This window comes from Scyliorhinus torazame, chromosome 25 (genome assembly GCF_047496885.1).
Source record: "Scyliorhinus torazame isolate Kashiwa2021f chromosome 25, sScyTor2.1, whole genome shotgun sequence".
NCBI lineage: Eukaryota > Metazoa > Chordata > Chondrichthyes > Carcharhiniformes > Scyliorhinidae > Scyliorhinus > Scyliorhinus torazame.
In genome coordinates this window covers 43,738,767-43,760,918 of record NC_092731.1, presented here as the reverse complement: position 1 = coordinate 43,760,918, position 22,152 = coordinate 43,738,767, and the positions used below count along the sequence as shown (strand labels likewise).

Genomic DNA, 22,152 nt, shown 5'->3' with positions numbered 1-22,152 from the left:
CAGAGAGACTGTCAACAGCACGAAGGAGCAGGTGACTTCACATTGAATATGGTTCTTCCAATTGATACATCTGAGAAAATATTCTACCCAATTCTAACAATTGTTGGCGTTAACGGTAAGTTATGATCTCCATTGTTGTCCTAATTTGTGTGTGAGTGGCTCCGTGATATTAAACAGATTGAAAAAGTGTAATGCTGATCTCGTGCTCACTATTCTACAGTCAACTGATCAAGGATAAGGCAAATGTCTATGGTTTCCAACTCATTATTCATCTAACAATAAACCTCTGTTTGTAACTCCGATCAATACAGTTATTACATTCAGTGGAATCTTGTATAATGTTGGATTGGATCTCAGTGAATACAATCTCTCTGAAGGAGGATTTAATGGGAGTCAGAATGAAATCACACTGAATGAGGGTCTCTAACCGCAGTGGAATATGAGAGAGTGAACAAGGATTGTTGGAAGTATCTGTCAGTGTAGAATTGTACTGAATGTGGGTCTCTCACCAGAGTGTGATATTTGATCCAATTATCCATCTATTACTAGGACTACCTATACGAGTCGGATTGTATTGGGTCAGGTACTTGACTGAAATAAGGTGATTCTATTTTGAAATAATGTATTGTGGTGTTGAGTACTCGCTTCATTCTATGGAACTCTCTCTCTCTCTCACGATTATATCGTTGGAATAGATTAAAGGCAGGAATAGTTTAGCTGTGCGTTGAAAATGTTTGATATCTATTGTGTGAAGTGAAATATCTCGATATCTCTGTTTTCCATTGAACTGTTCCAACAGAAACAGATATCACCCAACATCTGACATTTCTTTAAACCCAGAACAGTACAGTATTCTAATAGGTAGAAACAGAGAAATTTACAGTGCTGAAGGAGGCCATTTGGCCCATCAAGTCTGCACCAACCCCTGGAAAGACCATCCCACTTAAGCACCCTTTCCCCGTAACGCAGTAACCCCTCCTAAACCTTTTGGTCACTAAGGGTAAATGTAACATGGCCAATCCACCTAACCTGCACATCTTTGGACTGTGGGAGGAAACTGGAGCACCCGGAGGAAACTCACGCAGACACGGGGAGAACGTGCAGACTCCGCACAGACAGTGACCCAAGCCGGGAAGCGAACCTGGAACCCTGGAGCTGTGATGGCACAGTGCTAACTATTGTGCCATCTTGTGACATTTCTCGCATTTGTATTAATCCTGATATGAAATCCAATGTTTGTTCAATTTGTCTGGCTGATTTTAAAGTGTTCCTGTTTCAAACAATTGTGAACATGTTAACTGAACCCAGACACCCCACCAGTTGTTTTAAACACTTGTCTTCCAAGAATGTCTGTTGAAATTCCAGCAACGGACAGTGAGCTGGAGGGAAATTAAATTCACATAAAAATACCCACTTTGCAAGGTTGTATTCTTTCTCTGTATTCACTGTCACTCCAATTTGTTTTAGTCTGCAAACTGTGCAATTATAATTCGACTTTCCTTCCAATTTGCAACCCTCTTTCACCTTTACAGGGTCCATTTCCGACAATTCCCAAGCCTTTCTTCACCTGACTATTTCTTGTGACGCAATTAGGGTGGGCGGTGGAGTAGCGGTATTGTCATGAGAATAGCAATCCAGTGACCCAGAGTAATGATAGTGTCCTGGGTTCGAATCTCCCCATGGCAGATGGTGACAATTGAAATCAAAAGTAAAAGCTGATCTGGATCACTCATCAAACAATAGCCTGCATGACTGCAGAAACATACCACGAAGAATGTAACTCGTAACTGGTTCTCCACCCCCCTCGGAAACGATCTAATAAACCACTAAGATCAAGGGCAATTAGGGATGAGTAACAAATGCTGACTCATGCAGCAGCAGACACATTTCAAGAACAAATAAGGAAAGCCCACCGAATCCGAAGTTACCTTGTAGCCTCCTCTGATACGGAATCCCATTCCCGCAGTCTCTCCATCGTTCTCACGATGCCATGTTCGAAAGTAACCCTTCCGGCATGTCTTCCTTTTCCAATACCAGGACTCTCAACCGTATTCACTTCATTTCTGGCACCTATGCCCCCTCACACATTCCCTTCTCTCCCGGAAATATAACTGGATTCCCCTATCCTCACCTTCCACACCATCGGCCTCCGCATTCAAAGGATCATACTCCACCGGTTGTGCAACCTCCAGCATGATGCTGCCACAAAACACATATTTACCCCAGGTGAGATCCCAGATGACTGTAGAATAACTAATGCGGTACCCTGTTTTAGAAGGGAAGCAGGGATAATCCTGGAAAATATAGGCCGGTGAGCCTCACGTCGGTAGCAGGTAAATTATTGCAGAGAATTCTCAGGGACAGGCTTGATACCCATTTAGAAACAAGTGGATTCATAAACGATAGACGGCGTGGTTTTGCGAAGGGAATGTCGTGCCTCAATTACTTGATCAAGATTTTTGAGGAGGTAAAGAAGATGATTCATGAGTGGGGGGTGGGGCGGTGGATGTTGTTTACATGGACTTTAGTAAAGCATTTGACAAGATACCTCATGGCAGACTGGTACGAAAGGTGGAGTCACACGGGATCAGAGGTGAGATGGTAAGATGGATACTGAACTGGCTCAGTCACAGAAGGCAAAGATTAACAAGAGACGGGAGTTTTTTGAATGGAAGGTTGTGACTAGTGGTGTTCCGTAGGGCTCTTTGCTTGGGCCTCTGTTGTTTGTGATGTACATAAACGATTTGGAGGAATATGTAGCCGGTTTGATTCGTAATTTCACAAATGATACCAGGGTTGGTGGAGTGGCAACTAGTGATGAGGATTGTCAGAAGATACAACAGGACATTGATTGGTTGGAGACTTGGGCAGCAAAATGGCAACAGGAGTTTAATCCGGACCAATGTGAGGAAATGCATTTTGGTAAGTCTAAATATATGGTAAATGATAAACTGTCAGGAATATAGAAAGTCAGAGAGATCTGGGCGTGCAGGTCCACAGATCTTTGAAGGTGGCAGCACAAGTGGACAAGGTAGTCAATAAAGCATGCCGAATGCTTGCCTTCATTGGACTGGAAATCGAGCACAAAAACTGGCATGTTATGCTGCAGTTGTATAGAACCTTGGCAAGGCCGCACTTGGAATATTGCGCACAATCTTGGTCGCCACACCACCAGAAGGATGTGGAATCTTTGGAGAGGGCGCAGAGGACGTATACCAGGATGTTGCCTGGCCTGGAGGGTGTTAGCTATGTGGAGAGACTGAATAGACCTGGACTGTTGTCATTTGAAAGACGGAGGTTGAGGGGTGACCTGATAGAGGTCTACAGAATTATGTGGGGCTTGGATATAGTGGATGGGTAGGCATTCTTTCCCAGGGTGGAGGGGCCAGTCACCAGGGGGCATAGTCTAAAGTCCGTGGGGCAGCGTTTAGAGGATATGTGCGAGGCAGGTTTGTTTACGCTGAGGATAGCGAGTGCCTGGAATGCGTTGCCAGGGAAGGTAGTGGAAGCAGATATATTAATGGTGTTCAAAAGGCATCTTGAGAAACACATGGATAGGATGGGTATCGAGGGATACGGCACAAGGAAGTGCTGAGGGTTTTGGCAAAAGTTGGTGCTGCTTGGAAGGCAGAAGGGCCAGTTCCTTGTGCTGGATTGTTCTTTGTTCTTGTTCTCTCGCCAACACGACATTGTTTTGCATTCCTCAGATACTGCTCCCTCTTTGTCACCGTTGTCCACTTCTCCATCACAACAACACCCCATCCTCTTACAGCCGGTAGCACAAGTGGATAGCACTGTGGCTTCACAGCGCTAGGGTCCCAGCTTCGATTCCCCGCTGGGTCACTGTCTGTGTGGAGTCTGCACGTTCTCCCCGTATCTGCGTGGGTTTCCTCCGGGTGCTCCGGTTTCCTCCCACAGTCCAAAGATGTGCAGGTTACGTGGATTGGCCATGATAAATTGCCCTTAGTGACCAAGGTTAAGGTTAGGAGGGGTTATTGGGTTCCGGGGATAGGTTGTAAGTGATAGCTTAAGTGGGTCAGTGAAGTCTCAATGGGCCGAATGACCTCCTTCTGCCCTCTATGTTCTATGTTCTCCCTACGGCACCTACCTTTGCATTCACAGAGCGTGAAATATTTGTCGCTTTACCTCCTCCCGTCTCATAATTCTTGGCAGCAAACTGTCCTTTCTGGTGAAGCAGCTTTTCACTTGTGTTTCTTCAATTTGGTCTGCTGACTTCACTGCGCCCAATACCGTCTCCACTACATTCGGGAGTCTAAACATAGACTGGGAGACTGTTTTGTGGAACACCTTTACTCTGACCACAAGCATGACCCCAGCCTTTCTGTTGCGGCCATTTTAACTCAGCACCTTGCCATCATATCCACATGTTTGTCCTTGGCCTGCTGCAAGGATCCAGTGAAGCACAACGCAAGCTGCAGGAGCAGCATCGCATCTTCCAATTAGGATGTTACGGCCCTCAGGCCTCAACTTAAAGCTCAGCAACTTGAGACGTGGAACTTTTGAATCCATCTTTTTAAGCAAATGCAGTCTGGAGAGATTATATTTCTGGCAAGTGAATCCTGGGCAATGTCCAATGGCAGAGAGGGAAAATTCCTGAGAAATGCTTGTCCGGAATTCTTTCCAAACCGGGAGAGCATGCATCCCTGAGAATAATGTGATCTGTGGGTGTTTGGAACATGACAATGGAGTATTCCTGGGAGAGGGTGCATTACCAACGACTGAGCATGGAAAGGGTTTGCCGGGCGAATTTCCTGGACACTGAACAATCTTTATGCGTCTCATAATTATAAACGAGGGAGGACCTGCGCTGGTTTAATTTTTTCGATTGATCGTGGAGGATTGCAATAATCCAGGAGTGGTGTCAAACTACTTCAGGAATTTAGCACAGGGAACAGTCGAATCAGGGTGTGTTGCAATAATTGGGAGTGAGGAGGGATGACAATCTCTGATATATTTGTGTCCGATTTTGGAAACCCGCTCAGTCTGAGTTAATCATATATTTCAGAATAAATGAGAAATGTAACCTCTTCCAAAGCTATTTGAATTCTGAGCATTTTCCTCCCACTGCCATCAATCTGACAGGGTGGCAACTCACATTTTTCCCCGTCCCATGTCTTAAACACTCGGGGTACATTTGCTGTTACTTCCCTCTCTGCAATGTTAATCTCTGTGCCCACTCCGCTGCCAACACTCCCACCCACCCACTGCCCATTATATTGAAACTGAAATCCTGTCCCGGTTCAGACACAGAGAATGTTTCATCAGTAATTTCCAGACACTTCTTCCTTCTCTCTGACAGCGAATTTACTGGGAATTGCGATTCTGAGTCGGGGCAAGTGTGGCCTCGCTACCTGCACCACTCGCTACCTGGTGGCCATGGCGGCGGCAGATCTGATGTTTATGATCACTCGTCCCATACTGAACAAGATCAATCGCTATTATTTCCCCTGGAATTTCCTGGACCTTACTTATGTGTGCCGTGTTAACGGTGTTCTGATGCCTGCAGCCGCGGACTGTTCTGTCTGGTTCACCCTCACATTCTCCTTTGATCGATTTGTGGCCATTCGCTGCCAGAAACTGAAAAGACACTATTGCACCGGGAAAACAGCGGCTGTGGTCCTGTCAATGAGCGGCCTCTTGCTCTGTATAAAAAACATCCCACGGTACTTTACAAATTAACCTGTACAGATAATCGACAATGTGCCGTGGTTCTGTCAGACAATGAGCAGCTATTACACTGATCCCGGATGGGTTGTATACAACTGGTTTGATCAGATTTTAACCCCATTGATCCCATTCTTTTTAATCCTGTTGATCAACACTCTGACAGTCAGACACATTTTAATCACAAGTCGAAGCCGGAAGGCACTGAGGGCTCAGAGTCAGGGAGACAATCGTAAAGACCCAGAGATGGAGAGCAGAAGGAAGTCAATGATTTTACTCTTCAGCATCTCCGGAGCTTTCATTCTCCTCTGGACTGTGTTTGTTATTAAATTTTTCTATATTGATTTGAGAGGATTATATTACCTCACCATTCCACAATATAATTTACAAGAAGTCGGATTTATGATGCGGGATTTAAATTGCTGCACAAACACATTTATTTATGTGGTGACTCAGTCCAGGTTCAGGGAGCAGATCAAGATCGCGGTGAAATATCCGGTTACAACAATTATCAAATTAACCAATAAATAAAACTGACCTACAGCCCCTCAGCCAATCAGGATCTCCAGCCGCTGCCGGACAGCCTTTCAGCCAATCAGGAGGTCCAACCACAGAATGATGCCCCCTGAGCCAATCGGCAAGTTCAGAACACTGACTAACTGAAATCCCAAACAATCAGAGACTCCGCTTGGATATGGTGATGTCCGCAGTTGACAAGCTTTAATCACCCCCAATTGAACAAAACGGCAACACTTTCTAATGCTGCTGTTTCCTCTTCTTTCGTCTTAATTTCCAACCCAAAGAAAAATGGTTCTGAGATATTCTGATCAATTCAGCAAACTGGAGGGAAGTTCCACATTCTGTTTAGTAAGTGGTGATAAACATGCTGCTGTATTTCGAGAGGAAATTATTAGTTTTACTCTCATCTTGTTTTCTTATCTAGATTTAGTCTGACTACAATTGGGAATATCTGGAGCTCTTCCCTAGAAATTGTGCGGCATGCGAACACTGTCATCAGATTACCCCTGTCCTTCCCTTTTCACCGTTTACACTTCATGAAATGCGCTGCCTCACATCTGAAATTGTGTTTGTGGATTTCGTTTGCACCTCAGCCAATGCATTTGCATTATTGCTACTCCTGTTATTAAAGTATAATCAGTAGTGCTATTAGTGGTATTGTTATAAGGAGACGGAGCACTCAAACAACGTACCCACCTTTTCAAGCACGTCATACGAAAGTGCTGATCAATGTTCATCTTCAATGCTTGCCATTGTTATCCCCCGAGAATCATATTTATAATGTTTTGGGCTTTATTAGGCTTGATCGACATATATTGGCTTGAACGCTGTTTGCTTTTTTCTATATTATGCTCTGAAAATGCTTTTCTCCATTCATTCATCTAAGCTCTTTTGTTCCAAATAAACATGTGGTCTCCATTTTCTTCATACCAATCTGCTCCATTTCCTTCAATATATATTGAGTGGCATTGAGGGAGTAAGTTGGATGGTGATGATAACACATCTGCTCTATGCAAATATACTTCCGATAAACAGCTGTATTCAATCACAATACCACTCAATTGCTGAGCTCCCATGGTCCTCTGGCATAGAAAATTTTGATTATTCAACAATCTTTTGAGTAAATATCGTCACCTTTCTACTAAATGGGTTGCTGCTTTTTGCTTTTGCTATTGTCCCACCGGTTCCAAACTCACAAACAATGGTTAACATTTTACCTGCAGCTAAGCTGTCTACCCTTATAAGTATTTTATATTTCTCAATCTTATCACCTTACTGCTCAAAATAAGAGGGAGCGGGAGAGAGAGAGTGAGAGAGAGTGTGTTTGTCAGAAATAAACTGTGCAAAATACCGGCCTAGCTTCTTCCATCTATCTTGATAGGACACTCAAAAAATTCCTGGAGCAAATCTGATGAAACTTCATTAAGAGAGAGCGAGAGATGGAGTGTGTCTGCGTCAGAAAGAGTGGATGACTGTCTGTGTGTATGAGAGGGAGAAAGATTGAAAGATAGAGGGAGTCAGAAAGTGTTTGTGTGTGTGGGCGAGAGAGGGAGGGAGGTAGGGGGAGATCGGGTGTGTCAGAAAGAGTCTCTGTGTAAGTATGAGTGCGTGTGCGCGAGAAAGAGTGATTGTATATTTCAGAAAGCGTCTGTGTGTGAGTGTGTTTGTGTGAGAGGGAGAGAGAGGGGGGAAGAGAGCAAGAGAGTGTGTCAGAAAGAGTCTGTGCCTGTGTGTGAGAGGGATTAAGAGAGAGTGAGTGTGTGTCAGAAAGAGTTTGTGTGCGTGGGTTTGCGCTGGAGAGAGACGATGTGTGCCAGAAAGAGTCTGTGTCTGTGTCTGTGAGAGAGAGAGTAAGAGAGACGGAGAGCATTGTGTCAGAAATTGTGTGTCTGCGAGAGGGAGAGCATGTGTGTCAGAAATAGAGTGTGTGTGTGTGCGAGGGGGCGAGCATTTGCGTCAGGAATAGTCTGTGTGTGCAGGAGAGAGAGATGTGCATCAGACATAGTCTGTGTCTGTGTGCGAGAGAGAGAGAGATGTCCGTCAGAAATCGTCTGTGTTTATGTGCAAGAGAGAGAGATGTGCGTCAAAAGTGGTCTGTTTGTGTGTGTGTCCAAGTGTGTGCGCGGGCGAGAGAGATGTGCGTCAGAAATAGTCTGTGTGTGCGAGAGAGTGAATTTGTGAGTCAAAAGTAGTCTGTGTGTGTGCAAGTGTGTGTGCGGGAGAGAGAGATGTGCGTCAGAAATAGTCTGTGCGTTTGCGAGAGAGGGAGAGATTGTGCATCAGAAATAGTCTGTGTGTGCGAGTGTGTGTGCGAGAGAGTGAATTTGTGAGTCAAAAGTAGTCTGTGTGTGTGCAAGTGTGTGTGCGGGAGAGCGAGATGTGCATCAGAAATAGTCTGCGTGCGTATGCAAGAGGGAGAGCATGTGCGTCAGAAATAGTCTGTGTGTGCGTGCGAGAGAGATGTGTGCGTCAAAGGTAGTCTCTCTGTGTGTTTCTGTGCGAGAGAATGAACCTGTGACTCAAAGTTAGTCTGTGTGTCTGAGCGCAAGTGTGTGTGCGAGAGAGAGTTGTGCGTCAGAAATAGTCTGTGTGTGTGCAAGAGCGAGATGTGCGTCAGAAATAGTCTATCTGTGTGTGCGCAAGAGAGTGAACCTGTACGTCAAAAGTAGTCTGTGCATGCGTGTGTGTGCATGAAAGTGTGAACGTGCACGTCCAAAGTAGTATATGCATGTGTGTGTGCGAGTGTGTGCGAGAGAATGAACGTGTGCGTCAAAAGTAGTCTGTGCGTGCGAGCGTCAAAAGTAGTCTGTGTGTGCCAGAGAGTGCGTGTGCGTGTCAAAAGTAGCCTGTGTGTGCGCATGCATTAAAAGTAGTCTGTGTGTGTGAGCGAGTGTGTGCGTGCGTCAAAACTAGTCTGTGTATGCGAGCGAGTGTGTGCGTGCGTCTAAAGTAGTCTGTGTGTCATCAGCACTCCTATGCTCCTCAGCAAGATGCACAACGAGCCCATTGGCGACACTGGGCGAAGTGATGAGGAAGTGGACACTAGGAAAAGGACAGGAATTGAGACACTTCCAAATAAAACACCTCCTCCGCAAAGAGACTGTAGGGTACCCCGGGCCCCCAGAAAACACACGACTGGAGGACCTGAGAGGCACCAGCAGCGAGACGGGGTGGATGTTTATGTCAAAATATTCGGATAGCTACTGGATGGAGCTAGAACTCCACTGGACGAGACCAGACAAAAATGGGAGTAAGCCGAACTGGGCAGAGATAGAGATAGTGATGGAGACAGAGGCAGAGGCAGAGAGAGATAGAGAGGTAGAATGTGCCAGAAAGAGTGTGTGGAGGAGAGAGAGAGTGAGAGTGTTTGTGTCAGAAAAACGTTTTTGAGAGTCTGTGACAGTGTGTATGTGAGAGAGAGATTGAAAGAGATATAGCGAGGTAGAGAGAGAGATAAGGACAGCGAGAGAGAGCCAGAAAGAGTTTGTGTGTGTGCGTTTGAGAGAGAGAGAGCGTGTGACAGAACGGTCCTTGTCTGTCTGTGTGTGTGTGTGTGTGAAAGAGAGACACAGAGAGATAGGCAAACTCAGAAGCAATTTGTGTCTGTGTGTCTGAGGCAGAGAGCTAGAGGGAGTGCGTGTGTATCAGAGAATATGTGCATATGTGTGAGAGGGAGACAGAAAAAGAGAATGTGTTTTGGAAATAGTTTATGCTAAGCGCGTGCCTGAGGGAGAGATCGTTTGTCTCTGAAAAATCTGTGACTGTGTATGTGTGGCAGCTAAACGTTCCAGGATTTAGATGTTTCAGGCGGGATAGAGGGGGATGTAAAAGGGGAGGCGGAGTTGTGCTACTGGTTAGGGAGAATATCACAGCTGTACTGCGGGAGGACACCTCAGAGGGCAGTGAGGCTATATGGGTAGAGATCAGGAATAAGAAGGGTGCAGTTACAATGTTGGGGGGGTTCCTACAGGCGTCCCAACAGCCAGCGGGAGATAGAGGAGCAGATAGGTAGACAGATTTTGGAAAAGAGTAAAAACAACAGGGGTGTGGTGATGGGAGACTTCAACTTCACCAATATTGACTGGGACTCACTTAGTGCCAGGGGCCTAGACGGGGCGGAGTTTGTAAGGAGCATCCAGGAAGACTTCTTAAAACAATATGTAGACAGTCCAACTAGGGAAGGGACGGTACTGGACCTGGTATTGGGGAATGAGCCCGGCCAGGTGGTAGATGTTTCAGTAGGGGAGCATTTCGGTAACAGTGACCACAATTCAGTAAGTTTTAAAGTACTGGTGGACAAGGATAAGAGTGGTCCTAGGATGAATGTGCTAAATAGGAGGAAGGCTAATTATAACAATATTAGGCGGGAACTGAAGAACCTAGATTGGGGGCAGATGTTTGAGGGCAAATCAACATCTGACATGTGGGAGGCTTTCAAGTGTCAGTTGAAAGGAATTCAGGACCGGCATGTTCCTGTGAGGATGAAGGATATATACTGCAATTTTCGGGAATCTTGGTTAACGAGAGATATTGTAGGCCTCGTCAAAAAGAAAAAGGAGGCATTTGTCAGGGCTAAAAGGCTGGGAACAGATGAAGCCTGTGTGGAATATAAGGAAAGTAGGAAGGAACTTAAGCAAGGAGTCAGGAGGGCTAGAAGGGGTCATGATACGTCATTGGAAAATAGGGTGAAGGAAAATCCCAAGGCTTTTTACACGTACATAAATAGCAAGAGGGTAGCAAAAGGGGAAGGAAAGCTCATTGACAGTGTACTGAATATCATAATTGCCCCACGCAGACCCAGTCCCGCAGACACTGTGCCCTGGGCCGACACACTTCTGACACGAATGTAACCAGCGTCGACGTGATTCGTGATTTTGGAACCTGCCGATCCCACCTCTCTTCATACTGTGTCCTGATGGTGAACAAGACAGTTTAATTCAATGTGTTATCTGGGAAAAGCAAAAATACGCATCTCCTGATTTGCACAAAAGTCTGATGTATAATGTTGCTTGCTGACTATATAAGTAGTGGCCCTGTTCGGCAACGGGTTAATTGAAATCGTTTTTACTTTACATGGAGCCAAATATAATTTCCGATCTAATTTCTGCGGAATCTCATGCCACTGGAACTGATCGCGTGAATATTGCTGCCATGAGCCCGCCTGCAGATTTCAGGGTCTGAAGTGAACAACCGCCTCAATATTTACAGCTTAATACACGCGGAAGAGTTTGGGTGATCCTGCATCCAGTCTTCCAAAGTTAACACGGGACGATCTTCATTTCCACATGGTATTGAGTTGCCGCGATTGTACTGATTTCACAGACAAATCGAGCATCTTCAGTAAATGGAGTGATTTCAGAGGCACAGAAACCCTCAGTTGGCCAAGCGGGGCTCACAAAATAGCATTTACTCGTTAGTATAGTGGTTAGTATCCCTGCCTGTCACGTGGGAGACCAGGGTTCAAATTCCCGACTGGGAGAGTTTGTACCTTCCCAGAAAAATATTGCGAATTATTTTTTAGAATTGGTACATCGGCTGTCGAATCCGCCAAGGCACATCGCCCCAGAGATGCAATCAACAGGGCGGAATTGAGACTGCTCATCAAAACCGCCCGCACCAATATTTCTGTGCAATGCGTGGGTCAGCGAACCGGACACATTACCTTCTTCATTTCCCATATTTGACCCTGTAAAAGAAAAACGCTGCCTTCAACATGCGCCATTTGTCGCACACGATATGCACACGCAAAAACGATACAATTCAAAGAGATTTCTCCAATGGTCAACTCAAACAACTCGTGAATAATAAGACAATCAAGCAGGATCGGACAGTGACTCGCAGCTACTGGTTAGGACCAGATTCGCCGATACAGATGACCTGCACCCCGCGATATTAAACAACGACCTTCGAACCGCGATGAAAATGCAAAAACTGGACACAAAATGTATAAATGTGATGAACCGGATCATCTCTCAACACGCATCAGCCTCATTCCAAGAAATGTCTTGTAAAGTGACGCATAGTGGACCCTTCTGAACCGTGGTTCCTGAAATTGTCTTTCATGTCTTCTTTGCTTCACTACTCTATCTATTAATACGAAGTAAAGGGGAACGAAATCTCATTGACAGTGTCCTGAATATCATAATTGCCCCACGCAGACCCAGTCCCTCAGACACTGTGCCCTGGGCCGACACACGTCTGACACGAATGTAACCACCGTCGACGTGATTCGTGATTTTGGAACCTGCCGATCCCATCTCTCTTCATACTGTGTCGTGATGGTGAACAAGACAGTTTAATTCAATGTGTTTTCTGGGAAAAGCAAAAATACACATCTCCTGATTTGCACAAAAGTCTGATGTATAATGTTGCTTGCTGACTATATAAGTAGTGGCCCTGTTTAGGCAACTGGTTAAATGAAATTGTTTTTACTTTACATGGAGCCAAACATAATTTCCGATATAATTTCTGCGGAATCTCATGCCACTGGAACTGATCGCGTGAATATTGCTGCCATTAGCCCACCTGCAGATGTCAGGGTCTGTAGTGAACAACCGCCTCAATATTTACAGCTCACTACACGCGGAAGTGTTTGGGTGATCCTGCATCCAGTCTTCCAAAATTATCATGGGACGATCTTCCTTTCCACATGGTATTGAGTTGCCGCGATTTTACTGATTTCACAGACAAATCGAGAATCTTCAGTAAATGGAGTGATTTCAAAGGCGCAGAAACCCTCAGTTGGCCAAGCGTGTCTAGCGAAAGCAAAGTTCCTCGTTAGTATAGTGGTTAGCATCCCTGCCTGTCACGTGGGAGACTGGGGTTCAATTCCCCGACGGGGAGAGTTTTACCTTACAAGAAAAAAATTGAGAATGATTTTTTAGAATTGGTACATCGGCTGTCGAATCCGCCAAGGCACACCGCCCCAGAGATGCAATGAACAGTGCGGAATTGAGACCGCTCATCAAAACCGCCCGCACCAATATTTCTGTGCAATGCGTGGATCAGCGAAACGGACGCATACCTTCTTCATTTCCCATATTTGCCCCTGTAAAAGAAAAACGCTGCCTTCAACATGCGCCATTTGTCGCACACGATATGCACTCGCAAAAACGATACAATTCAAAGAGATTTCTCCAAGGTCAACTCAACCAACTCGTGAATAATAAGACAATCAAGCAGGATCGGACAGTGTCTCTCAGCTACTGGTTAGGAACAGATTCGCCGATACAGATGACCTGCACCCCGCGATATTAAACAACGGCCTTCGAACCGCGATGAAAATGCAAAAACTGTACACAAAATGTATAAATTTGATGAACCGGATCATCTCTCAACACGCATCAGCCTCATTCCAAGAAATGTCTTGTAAAGTGACGCATAGTGGACCCTTCTGAACCGTGGTTCCTGAATTTGTCTTTCATGTCTTCTTTGCTGCACTACTCTGTCTATTATTACGAAGTAAAGGGGAACAAAATCTCATTGACAGTGTACTGAATATCATAATTGCCCCACGCAGACCCAGTCCCTCAGACACTGTGCCCTGGGCCGACACACTTCTGACACGAATGTAACCATCGTCGACGTGATTCGTGATTTTGGAACCTGCCGATCCCATCTCTCTTCATACTGTGTCGTGATCGTGAACAAGACAGTTTAATTCAATGTGTTTTCTGGGAAAAGCAAAAATACACATCTCCTGATTTGCACAAAAGTCTGATGTATAATGTTGCTTGCTGACTATATAAGTAGTGGCCCTCTTTAGGCAACTGGTTAATTGAAATCGTTTTTACTTTACATGGAGCCAAACATAAATTCCGATATAATTTTTGCGGAATCTCATGCCACTGGAACTGATCGCGTGAATATTGCTGCCATTAGCCCGCCTGCAGATGTCAGGGTCTGAAGTGAAGAACCGCCTCAATATTTACAGCTCAATACACGCGGAAGAGTTTGGGTGATCCTGCATCCAGTCTTCCAAAATTAACATGGGACGATCTTCCTTTCCACATGGTATTGAGTTGCCGCGATTTTACTGATTTCACAGACAAATCGAGCATCTTCAGTAAATGGAGTGATTTAAGATGCGCAGAAACCCTCAGTTGGCCAAGCGTGTCTCACCAAACCGAAGTTCCTCATTAGTATAGTAGTTAGTATCCCCGCCTGTCACGCGGGAGACCGGGGTTCAATTCCCCGATGGGGAGAGTTTGTACCTTACCAGAAAAAAATTGGGAATGATTTTTTAGAATTGGTACATCGGCTGTCGAATCCGCCAAGGCACACCGCCCCAGAGATGCAATCAACAGTGCGGAATTTAGACCGCTCATCAAAACCGCCCGCACAAATATTTCTGTGCAATGCGTGGGTCATCGAAACAGACGCATTACCTTCTTCATTTCCCACATTTGCCCCTGTAAAAGAAAAACGCTGCCTTCAACATGCGCCATTTGTAGCACACAGTATGCACTCGAAAAATGATACAATTCAAAGAGATTTCTCCAACGGTCAACTCAACCAACTCGTGAATAATAAGACAATCAAGCAAGATCGGACAGTGACTCGCAGCTACTGGTTAGGAACAGATTCGCCGATACAGATGACCTGCACCCCGCGATATTAAACAACGGCCTTCGAACCGCGATGAAAATGCAAAAACTGGACACAAAATGTATAAATTTGATGAACCGGATCATCTCTCAACACGCATCAGCCTCATTCCAAGAAATGTCTTGTAAAGTGACGCATAGTGGACCCTTCTGAACCGTGGTTCCTGAATTTGTCTTTCATGTCTTCTTTGCTTCACTACTCTGTCTATTATTACGAAGTAAAGGGGAACAAAATCTCATTGACAGTGTACTGAATATCATAATTGCCCCATGCAGACCCAGTCCCTCAGACACTGTGCCCTGGGCCGACACACATCTGACACGAATGTAACCACCGTCGACGTGATTCGTGATTTTGGAACCTGCCGATCCCACCTCTCTTCAGACTGTGTCCTGATGGTGAACAAGACAGTTTAATTCAATGTGTTTTCTGGGAAAAGCAAAAATACACATCTCCTCATTTGCACAAAAGTCTGATGTATAATGTTGCTTGCTGACTATATAAGTAGTGGCCCTGTTTAGGCAACTGGTTAATTGAAATCGTTTTTACTTTACATGGAGCCAAACATAATTTCCGATCTAATTTTTGTGGAATCTCATGCCACTGGAACTGATCGCGTGAATATTGCTGCCATTAGCCCACCTGCAGATGTCAGGGTCTGAAGTGAAGAACCGCCTCAATATTTACAGCTCAATACACGTGGAAGTGTTTGGGTGATCCTGCATCCAGTCTTCCAAAATTAACATGGGACGATCTTCCTTTCCACATGGTATTGAGTTGCCGCGATTTTACTGATTTCACAGACAAATCGAGCATCTTCAGTAAATGGAGTGATTTCAGAGGCGCAGAAACCCTCAGTTGGCCAAACGTGGCTCACCAAATTGAAGTTTCTCGTTAGTATAGTGGTTAGTATCACCGCCTGTCACGCCAGAGACCGGGGTTCAATTCCCCGACGGGGTGAGTTTGTACCTTAACAGAAAAAAATTGGGGATTATTTTTTAGAATTGGTACATCGGCTGTCAAATCCGCCAAGGCACACCGCCCCAGAGATGCAATCAACAGGGCGGAATTGAGACCGCTCGTCAAAACCGCCCGCACCAATATTTCTGTGCAATGCGTAGGGTCAGCTAAACGGACACATTACCTTCTTCATTTCCCACATTTGCCCCTGTAAAAGAAAAACGCTGCCTTCAACATGCGCCATTTGTCGCACACGATATGCACTCGCATAAACGATACAATTCAAAGAGATTTCTCCAACGGTCAACTCAACCAACTCAGGCAGGATCGGACAGTGACTCGCAGCTCCTGGTTAGGAACAGATTCGCCGATACAGATGACCTGCACGCGGCGATATTAAACAACGGCCTTCGAACCGCGATGAAAATATAAAAACTGAACACAAAATGTATAAATTTGATGAACCGGATCATCTCTCAACACGCATCAGCCTCATTCCAAGAAATGTCTTGTAAAGTGACGCATAGTGGACCCTTCTGAACCGTGGTTCCTGAATTTGTCTTTCATGACTTCTTTGCTTCACTACTCTGTCTATTATTACGAAGTAAAGGGGAACGAAATCTCATTGACAGTGTACTGAATATCATAATTGCCCCACGCAGACCCAGTCACTCAGACACTGTGCCCTGGGCCGATACACTTCTGACACGAATGTAACCATCGTCGACGTGATTCGTGATTTTGGAACCTGCCGATCCCATCTCTCTTCATACTGTGTCGTGATGGTGAACAAGACAGTTAAATTCAATGTGTTTTCTGGGAAAAGCAAAAATACACATCTCCTGATTTGCACAAAAGTCTGATGTATCATGTTGCTTGCTGACTATATAAGTAGTGGCCCTGTTTAGGCAACTGGTTAATTGAAATCATTTTTACTTTACATGGAGCCAAACATAATTTCCGATATAATTTTTGCGGAATCTCATGCCACTGGAACTGATCGCGTGAATATTGCTGCCATTAGCCCGCCTGCAGATGTCAGGGTCTGAAGTGAAGAACCGCCTCAATATTTACAGCTCAATACACGCGGAAGTGTTTGGGTGATCCTGCATCCAGTCTTCCAAAATTAACATGGGACGATCTTCCTTTCCACATGGTATTGAGTTGCCGCGATTTTACTGATTTCACAGACAAATCGAGCATCTTCAGTAAATGGAGTGATTTCAGATGCGCAGAAACCCTCAGTTGGCCAAGCGTGGCTCGCCAAATCGAAGTTCCTCGTTAGTATAGTGGTTAGTATCCCTGCCTGTCCCGCGGGAGACCGGGGTTCAATTCCCCGACGGGGAGAGTGTGTACCTTACCAGAAAAAAATGTGGAATGATTTTTTAGAATTGGTACATCGGCTGTCGAATCCGCCAAGGCACACCGCCCCAGAGATGCAATCAACAGTGCGGAATTGAGACCACTCATCAAAACCGCCCGCACCAAAATTTCTGTGCAATGCGTGGGTCAGCGAAACGGACACATTACCTTCTTCATTTCCCACACTTGCCCCGTAAAAGAAAAACGCTGCCTTCAACATGCGCCATTTGTCGCACACGATATGCACTCGCAAAAACGATACAATACAAAGAGATTTCTCCAACGGTCAACTCAACCAACTCAGGCAGGATCCGACAGTGACTCGCAGCTACTGGTTAGGAACAGATTCGCCGATACAGATGACCTGCACGCCGCGATATTAAACAACGGCCTTCGAACCGTGATGAAAATGCAAAAACTGGACACAAAATGTATAAATTTGATGAACCGGATCATCTCTCAACACGCATCAGCCTCATTCCAAGAAATGTCTTGTAAAGTGACGCATAGTGGACCCTTCTGAACCGTGGTTCCTGAATTTGTCTTTCATGTCTTCTTTGCTCCACTACTCTGTCTATTATTACGAAGTAAAGGGGAACAAAATCTCATTGACAGTGTACTGAATATCATAATTGCCCCAGGCAGACCCAGTCCCTCAGACACTGTGCCCTGGGCCGACACACATCTGACACGAATGTAACCACCGTCGACGTGATTCGTGATTTTGGAGCCTGCCGATCCCATCTCTCTTCATACTGTGTCGTGATGGTGAACAAGACAGTTTAATTCAATGTGTTTTCTGGGAAAAGCAAAAATACACATCTCCTCATTTGCACAAAAGTCTGATGTATAATGTTGCTTGCTGACTATATAAGTAGTGGCCCTGTTTAGGCAACTGGTTAATTGAAATCGTTTTTACTTTACATGGAGCCAAACATAATTTCCGATCTAATTTTTGTGGAATCTCGTGCCACTGGAACTGATCGCGTGAATATTGCTGCCATTAGCCCGCCTGCAGATGTCAGGGTCTGAAGTGAACAACAGCCTCAATATTTACAGCTCAATACACGTGGAAGTGTTTGGGTGATCCTGCATCCAGTCTTCCAAAATTAACATGGGACGATCTTCCTTTCCACATGGTATTGAGTTGCCGCGGTTTTACTGATTTCACAGACAAATCGAGCATCTTCAGTAAATGGAGTGATTTCAGAGGCGCAGAAACCCTCAGTTGGCCAAGCGTGGCTCACCAAATTGAAGTTTCTCGTTAGTATAGTGGTTAGTATCCCTGCCTGTCACGCGGGAGACCGGGGTTCAATTCCCCGACGGGGTGAGTGTGTACCTTAACAGAAAAAAATTGGGGATTTCTTTTTTAGAATTGGTACATCGGCTGTCAAATCCGCCAAGGCACACCGCCCCAGAGATGCAATCAACAGGGCGGAATTGAGACCGGTCGTCAAAACCGCCCGCACCAATATTTCTGTGCAATGCGTAGGGTCAGCTAAACGGACACATTACCTTCTTCATTTCCCACATTTGACCCTGTAAAAGAAAAACGCTGCCTTCAACATGCGCCATTTGTCGCACACGATATGCACTCGCATAAACGATACAATTCAAAGAGATTTCTCCAACGGTCAACTCAACCAACTCAGGCAGGATCGGACAGTGACTCGCAGCTACTGGTTAAGAACAGATTCGCCGATACAGATGACCTGCACGCGGCGATATTAAACAACGGCCTTCGAACCGCGATGAAAATATAAAAACTGAACACAAAATGTATAAATTTGATGAACCGGATCATCTCTCAACACGCATCAGCCTCATTCCAAGAAATGTCTTGTAAAGTGACGCATAGTGGACCCTTCTGAACCGTGGTTCCTGAATTTGTCTTTCATGACTTCTTTGCTTCACTACTCTGTCTATTATTACGAAGTAAAGGGGAACGAAATCTCATTGACAGTGTACTGAATATCATAATTGCCCCACGCAGACCCAGTCCCTCAGACACTGTGCCCTGGGCCGACACACTTCTGACACGAATGTAACCACCGTCGACGTGATTCGTGATTTTGGAACCTACCGATCCCATCTCTCTTCATACTGTGTCGTGATGGTGAACAAGACAGTTTAATTCAATGTGTTTTCTGGGAAAAGCAAAAATACACATCTCCTGATTTGCACAAAAGTCTGATGTATCATGTTGCTTGCTGACTATATAAGTAGTGGCCCTGTTTAGGAAACTGGTTAATTGAAATCATTTTTACTTTACATGGAGCCAAACATAATTTCCGATATAATTTTTGCGGAATCTCATGCCACTGGAACTGATCGCGTGAATATTGCTGCCATTAGCCCGCCTGCAGATGTCAGGGTCTGAAGTGAAGAACCGCCTCAATATTTACAGCTCAATACACGCGGAAGTGTTTGGATGATCCTGCATCCAGTCTTCCAAAATTAACATGGGACGATCTTCCTTTCCACATGGTATTGAGTTGCCGCGATTTTACTGATTTCACAGACAAATCGAGCATCTTCAGTAAATGGAGTGATTTCAGATGCGCAGAAACCCTCTGTTGGCCAAGCGTGGCTCGCCAAATCGAAGTTCCTCGTTAGTATAGTGGTTAGTATCCCTGCCTGTCCCGCGGGAGACCGGGGTTCAATTCCCCGACGGGGAGAGTGTGTACCTTACCAGAAAAAAATGTGGAATGATTTTTTAGAATTGGTACATCGGCTGTCGAATCCGCCAAGGCACACCGCCCCAGAGATGCAATCAACAGTGCGGAATTGAGACCGCTCATCAAAACCGCCCGCACCAATATTTCTGTGCAATGCGTGGGTCAGCGAAACGGACACATTACCTTCTTCATTTCCCACACTTGCCCCGTAAAAGAGAAACGCTGCCTTCAACATGCGCCATTTGTCGCACACGATATGCACTCGCAAAAACGATACAATACAAAGAGATTTCTCCAACGGTCAACTCAACCAACTCAGGCAGGATCCGACAGTGATTCGCAGCTACTGGTTAGGAACAGATTCGCCGATACAGATGACCTGCACCACGCGATATTAAACAACGGCCTTCGAACCGCGATGAAAATGCAAAAACTGGACACAAAATATATAAATTTGATGAACCGGATCATCTCTCAACACGCATCAGCCTCATTCCAAGAAATGTCTTGTAAAGTGACGCATAGTGGACCCTTCTGAACCGTGGTTCCTGAATTTGTCTTTCATGTCTCCTTTGCTTCACTACTCTGTCTATTATTACGAAGTAAAGGGGAACAAAATCTCATTGACAGTGTACTGAATATCATAATTGCCCCACGCAGACCCAGTCCCTCAGACACTGTGCCCTGGGCCGACACACTTCTGACACGAATGTAACCATCGTCGACGTGATTCGTGATTTTGGAACCTGCCGATCCCATCTCTCTTCATACTGTGTCTTGATGGTGAACAAGACAGTTTAATTCAATGTGTTTTCTGGGAAAAGCAAAAATACACATCTCCTGATTTGCACAAAAGTCTGATGTATAATGTTGCTTGCTGACTATATAAGTAGTGGCCCTCTTTAGGCAACTGGTTAATTGAAATCGTTTTTACTTTACATGGAGCCAAACATAAATTCCGATATAATTTTTGCGGAATCTCATGCCACTGGAACTGATCGCGTGAATATTGCTGCCATTAGCCCGCCTGCAGATGTCAGGGTCTGAAGTGAAGAACCGCCTCAATATTTACAGCTCAATACACGCGGAAGAGTTTGGGTGATCCTGCATCCAGTCTTCCAAAATTAACATGGGACGATCTTCCTTTCCACATGGTATTGAGTTGCCGCGATTTTACTGATTTCACAGACAAATCGAGCATCTTCAGTAAATGGAGTGATTTAAGATGCGCAGAAACCCTCAGTTGGCCAAGCGTGTCTCACCAAACCGAAGTTCTTCATTAGTATAGTAGTTAGTATCCCCGCCTGTCACGCGGGAGACCGGGGTTCAATTCCCCGATGGGGAGAGTTTGCACCTTACCAGAAAAAAATGTGGAATGATTTTTTAGAATTGGTACATCGGCTGTCGAATCCGCCAAGGCACACCGCCCCAGAGATGCAATCAACAGTGCGGAATTTAGACCGCTCATCAAAACCGCCCGCACAAATATTTCTGTGCAATGCGTGGGTCAGCGAAACAGACGCATTACCTTCTTCATTTCCCATATTTGCCCCTGTAAAAGAAAAACGCTGCCTTCAACATGCGCCATTTGTCGCACACAGTATGCACTCGAAAAATGATACAATTCAAAGAGATTTCTCCAACGGTCAACTCAACCAACTCGTGAATAATAAGACAATCAAGCAAGATCGGACAGTGACTCGCAGCTACTGGTTAGGAACAGATTCGCCGATACAGATGACCTGCACCCGGCGATATTAAACAACGGCCTTCGAACCGCGATGAAAATGCAAAAACTGGACACAAAATGTATAAATTTGATGAACCGGATCATCTCCCAACACGCATCAGCCTCATTCCAAGAAATGTCTTGTAAAGTGACGCATAGTGGACCCTTCTGAACCGTGGTTCCTGAATTTGTCTTTCATGTCTTCTTTGCTTCACTACTCTGTCTATTATTACGAAGAAAAGGGGAACAAAATCTCATTGACAGTGTACTGAATATCATAATTGCCCCACGCAGACCCAGTCCCTCAGACACTGTGCCCTGGGCCGACACACATCTGACACGAATGTAACCACCGTCGACGTGATTCGTGATTTTGGAACCTGCCGATCCCACCTCTCTTCATACTGTGTCCTGATGGTGAACAAGACAGTTTAATTCAATGTGTTTTCTGGGAAAAGCAAAAATACACATCTCCTCATTTGCACAAAAGTCTGATGTATAATGTTGCTTGCTGACTATATAAGTAGTGGCCCTGTTTAGGCAACTGGTTAATTGAAATCGTTTTTACTTTACATGGAGCCAAACATAATTTCCGATCTAATTTTTGTGGAA

General features: G+C 45.1%; 3 non-coding genes across 3 annotated transcripts; all 3 read left to right on the top strand.

Moving 5' to 3' along the window:
- The first annotated feature begins 14,336 nt into the window (after positions 1–14,336).
- On the top strand, positions 14,337–14,408 carry trnad-guc (transfer RNA aspartic acid (anticodon GUC)). The gene has a single exon. It is a non-coding gene; the product is annotated as a tRNA-Asp (tRNA).
- Positions 14,409–17,046: 2,638 nt separating this feature from the next.
- trnad-guc (transfer RNA aspartic acid (anticodon GUC)) lies at positions 17,047–17,118 on the top strand. The gene has a single exon. It is a non-coding gene; the product is annotated as a tRNA-Asp (tRNA).
- Positions 17,119–19,739: 2,621 nt separating this feature from the next.
- On the top strand, positions 19,740–19,811 carry trnad-guc (transfer RNA aspartic acid (anticodon GUC)). Its single transcript has one exon. It is a non-coding gene; the product is annotated as a tRNA-Asp (tRNA).
- Positions 19,812–22,152: the final 2,341 nt, after the last annotated feature.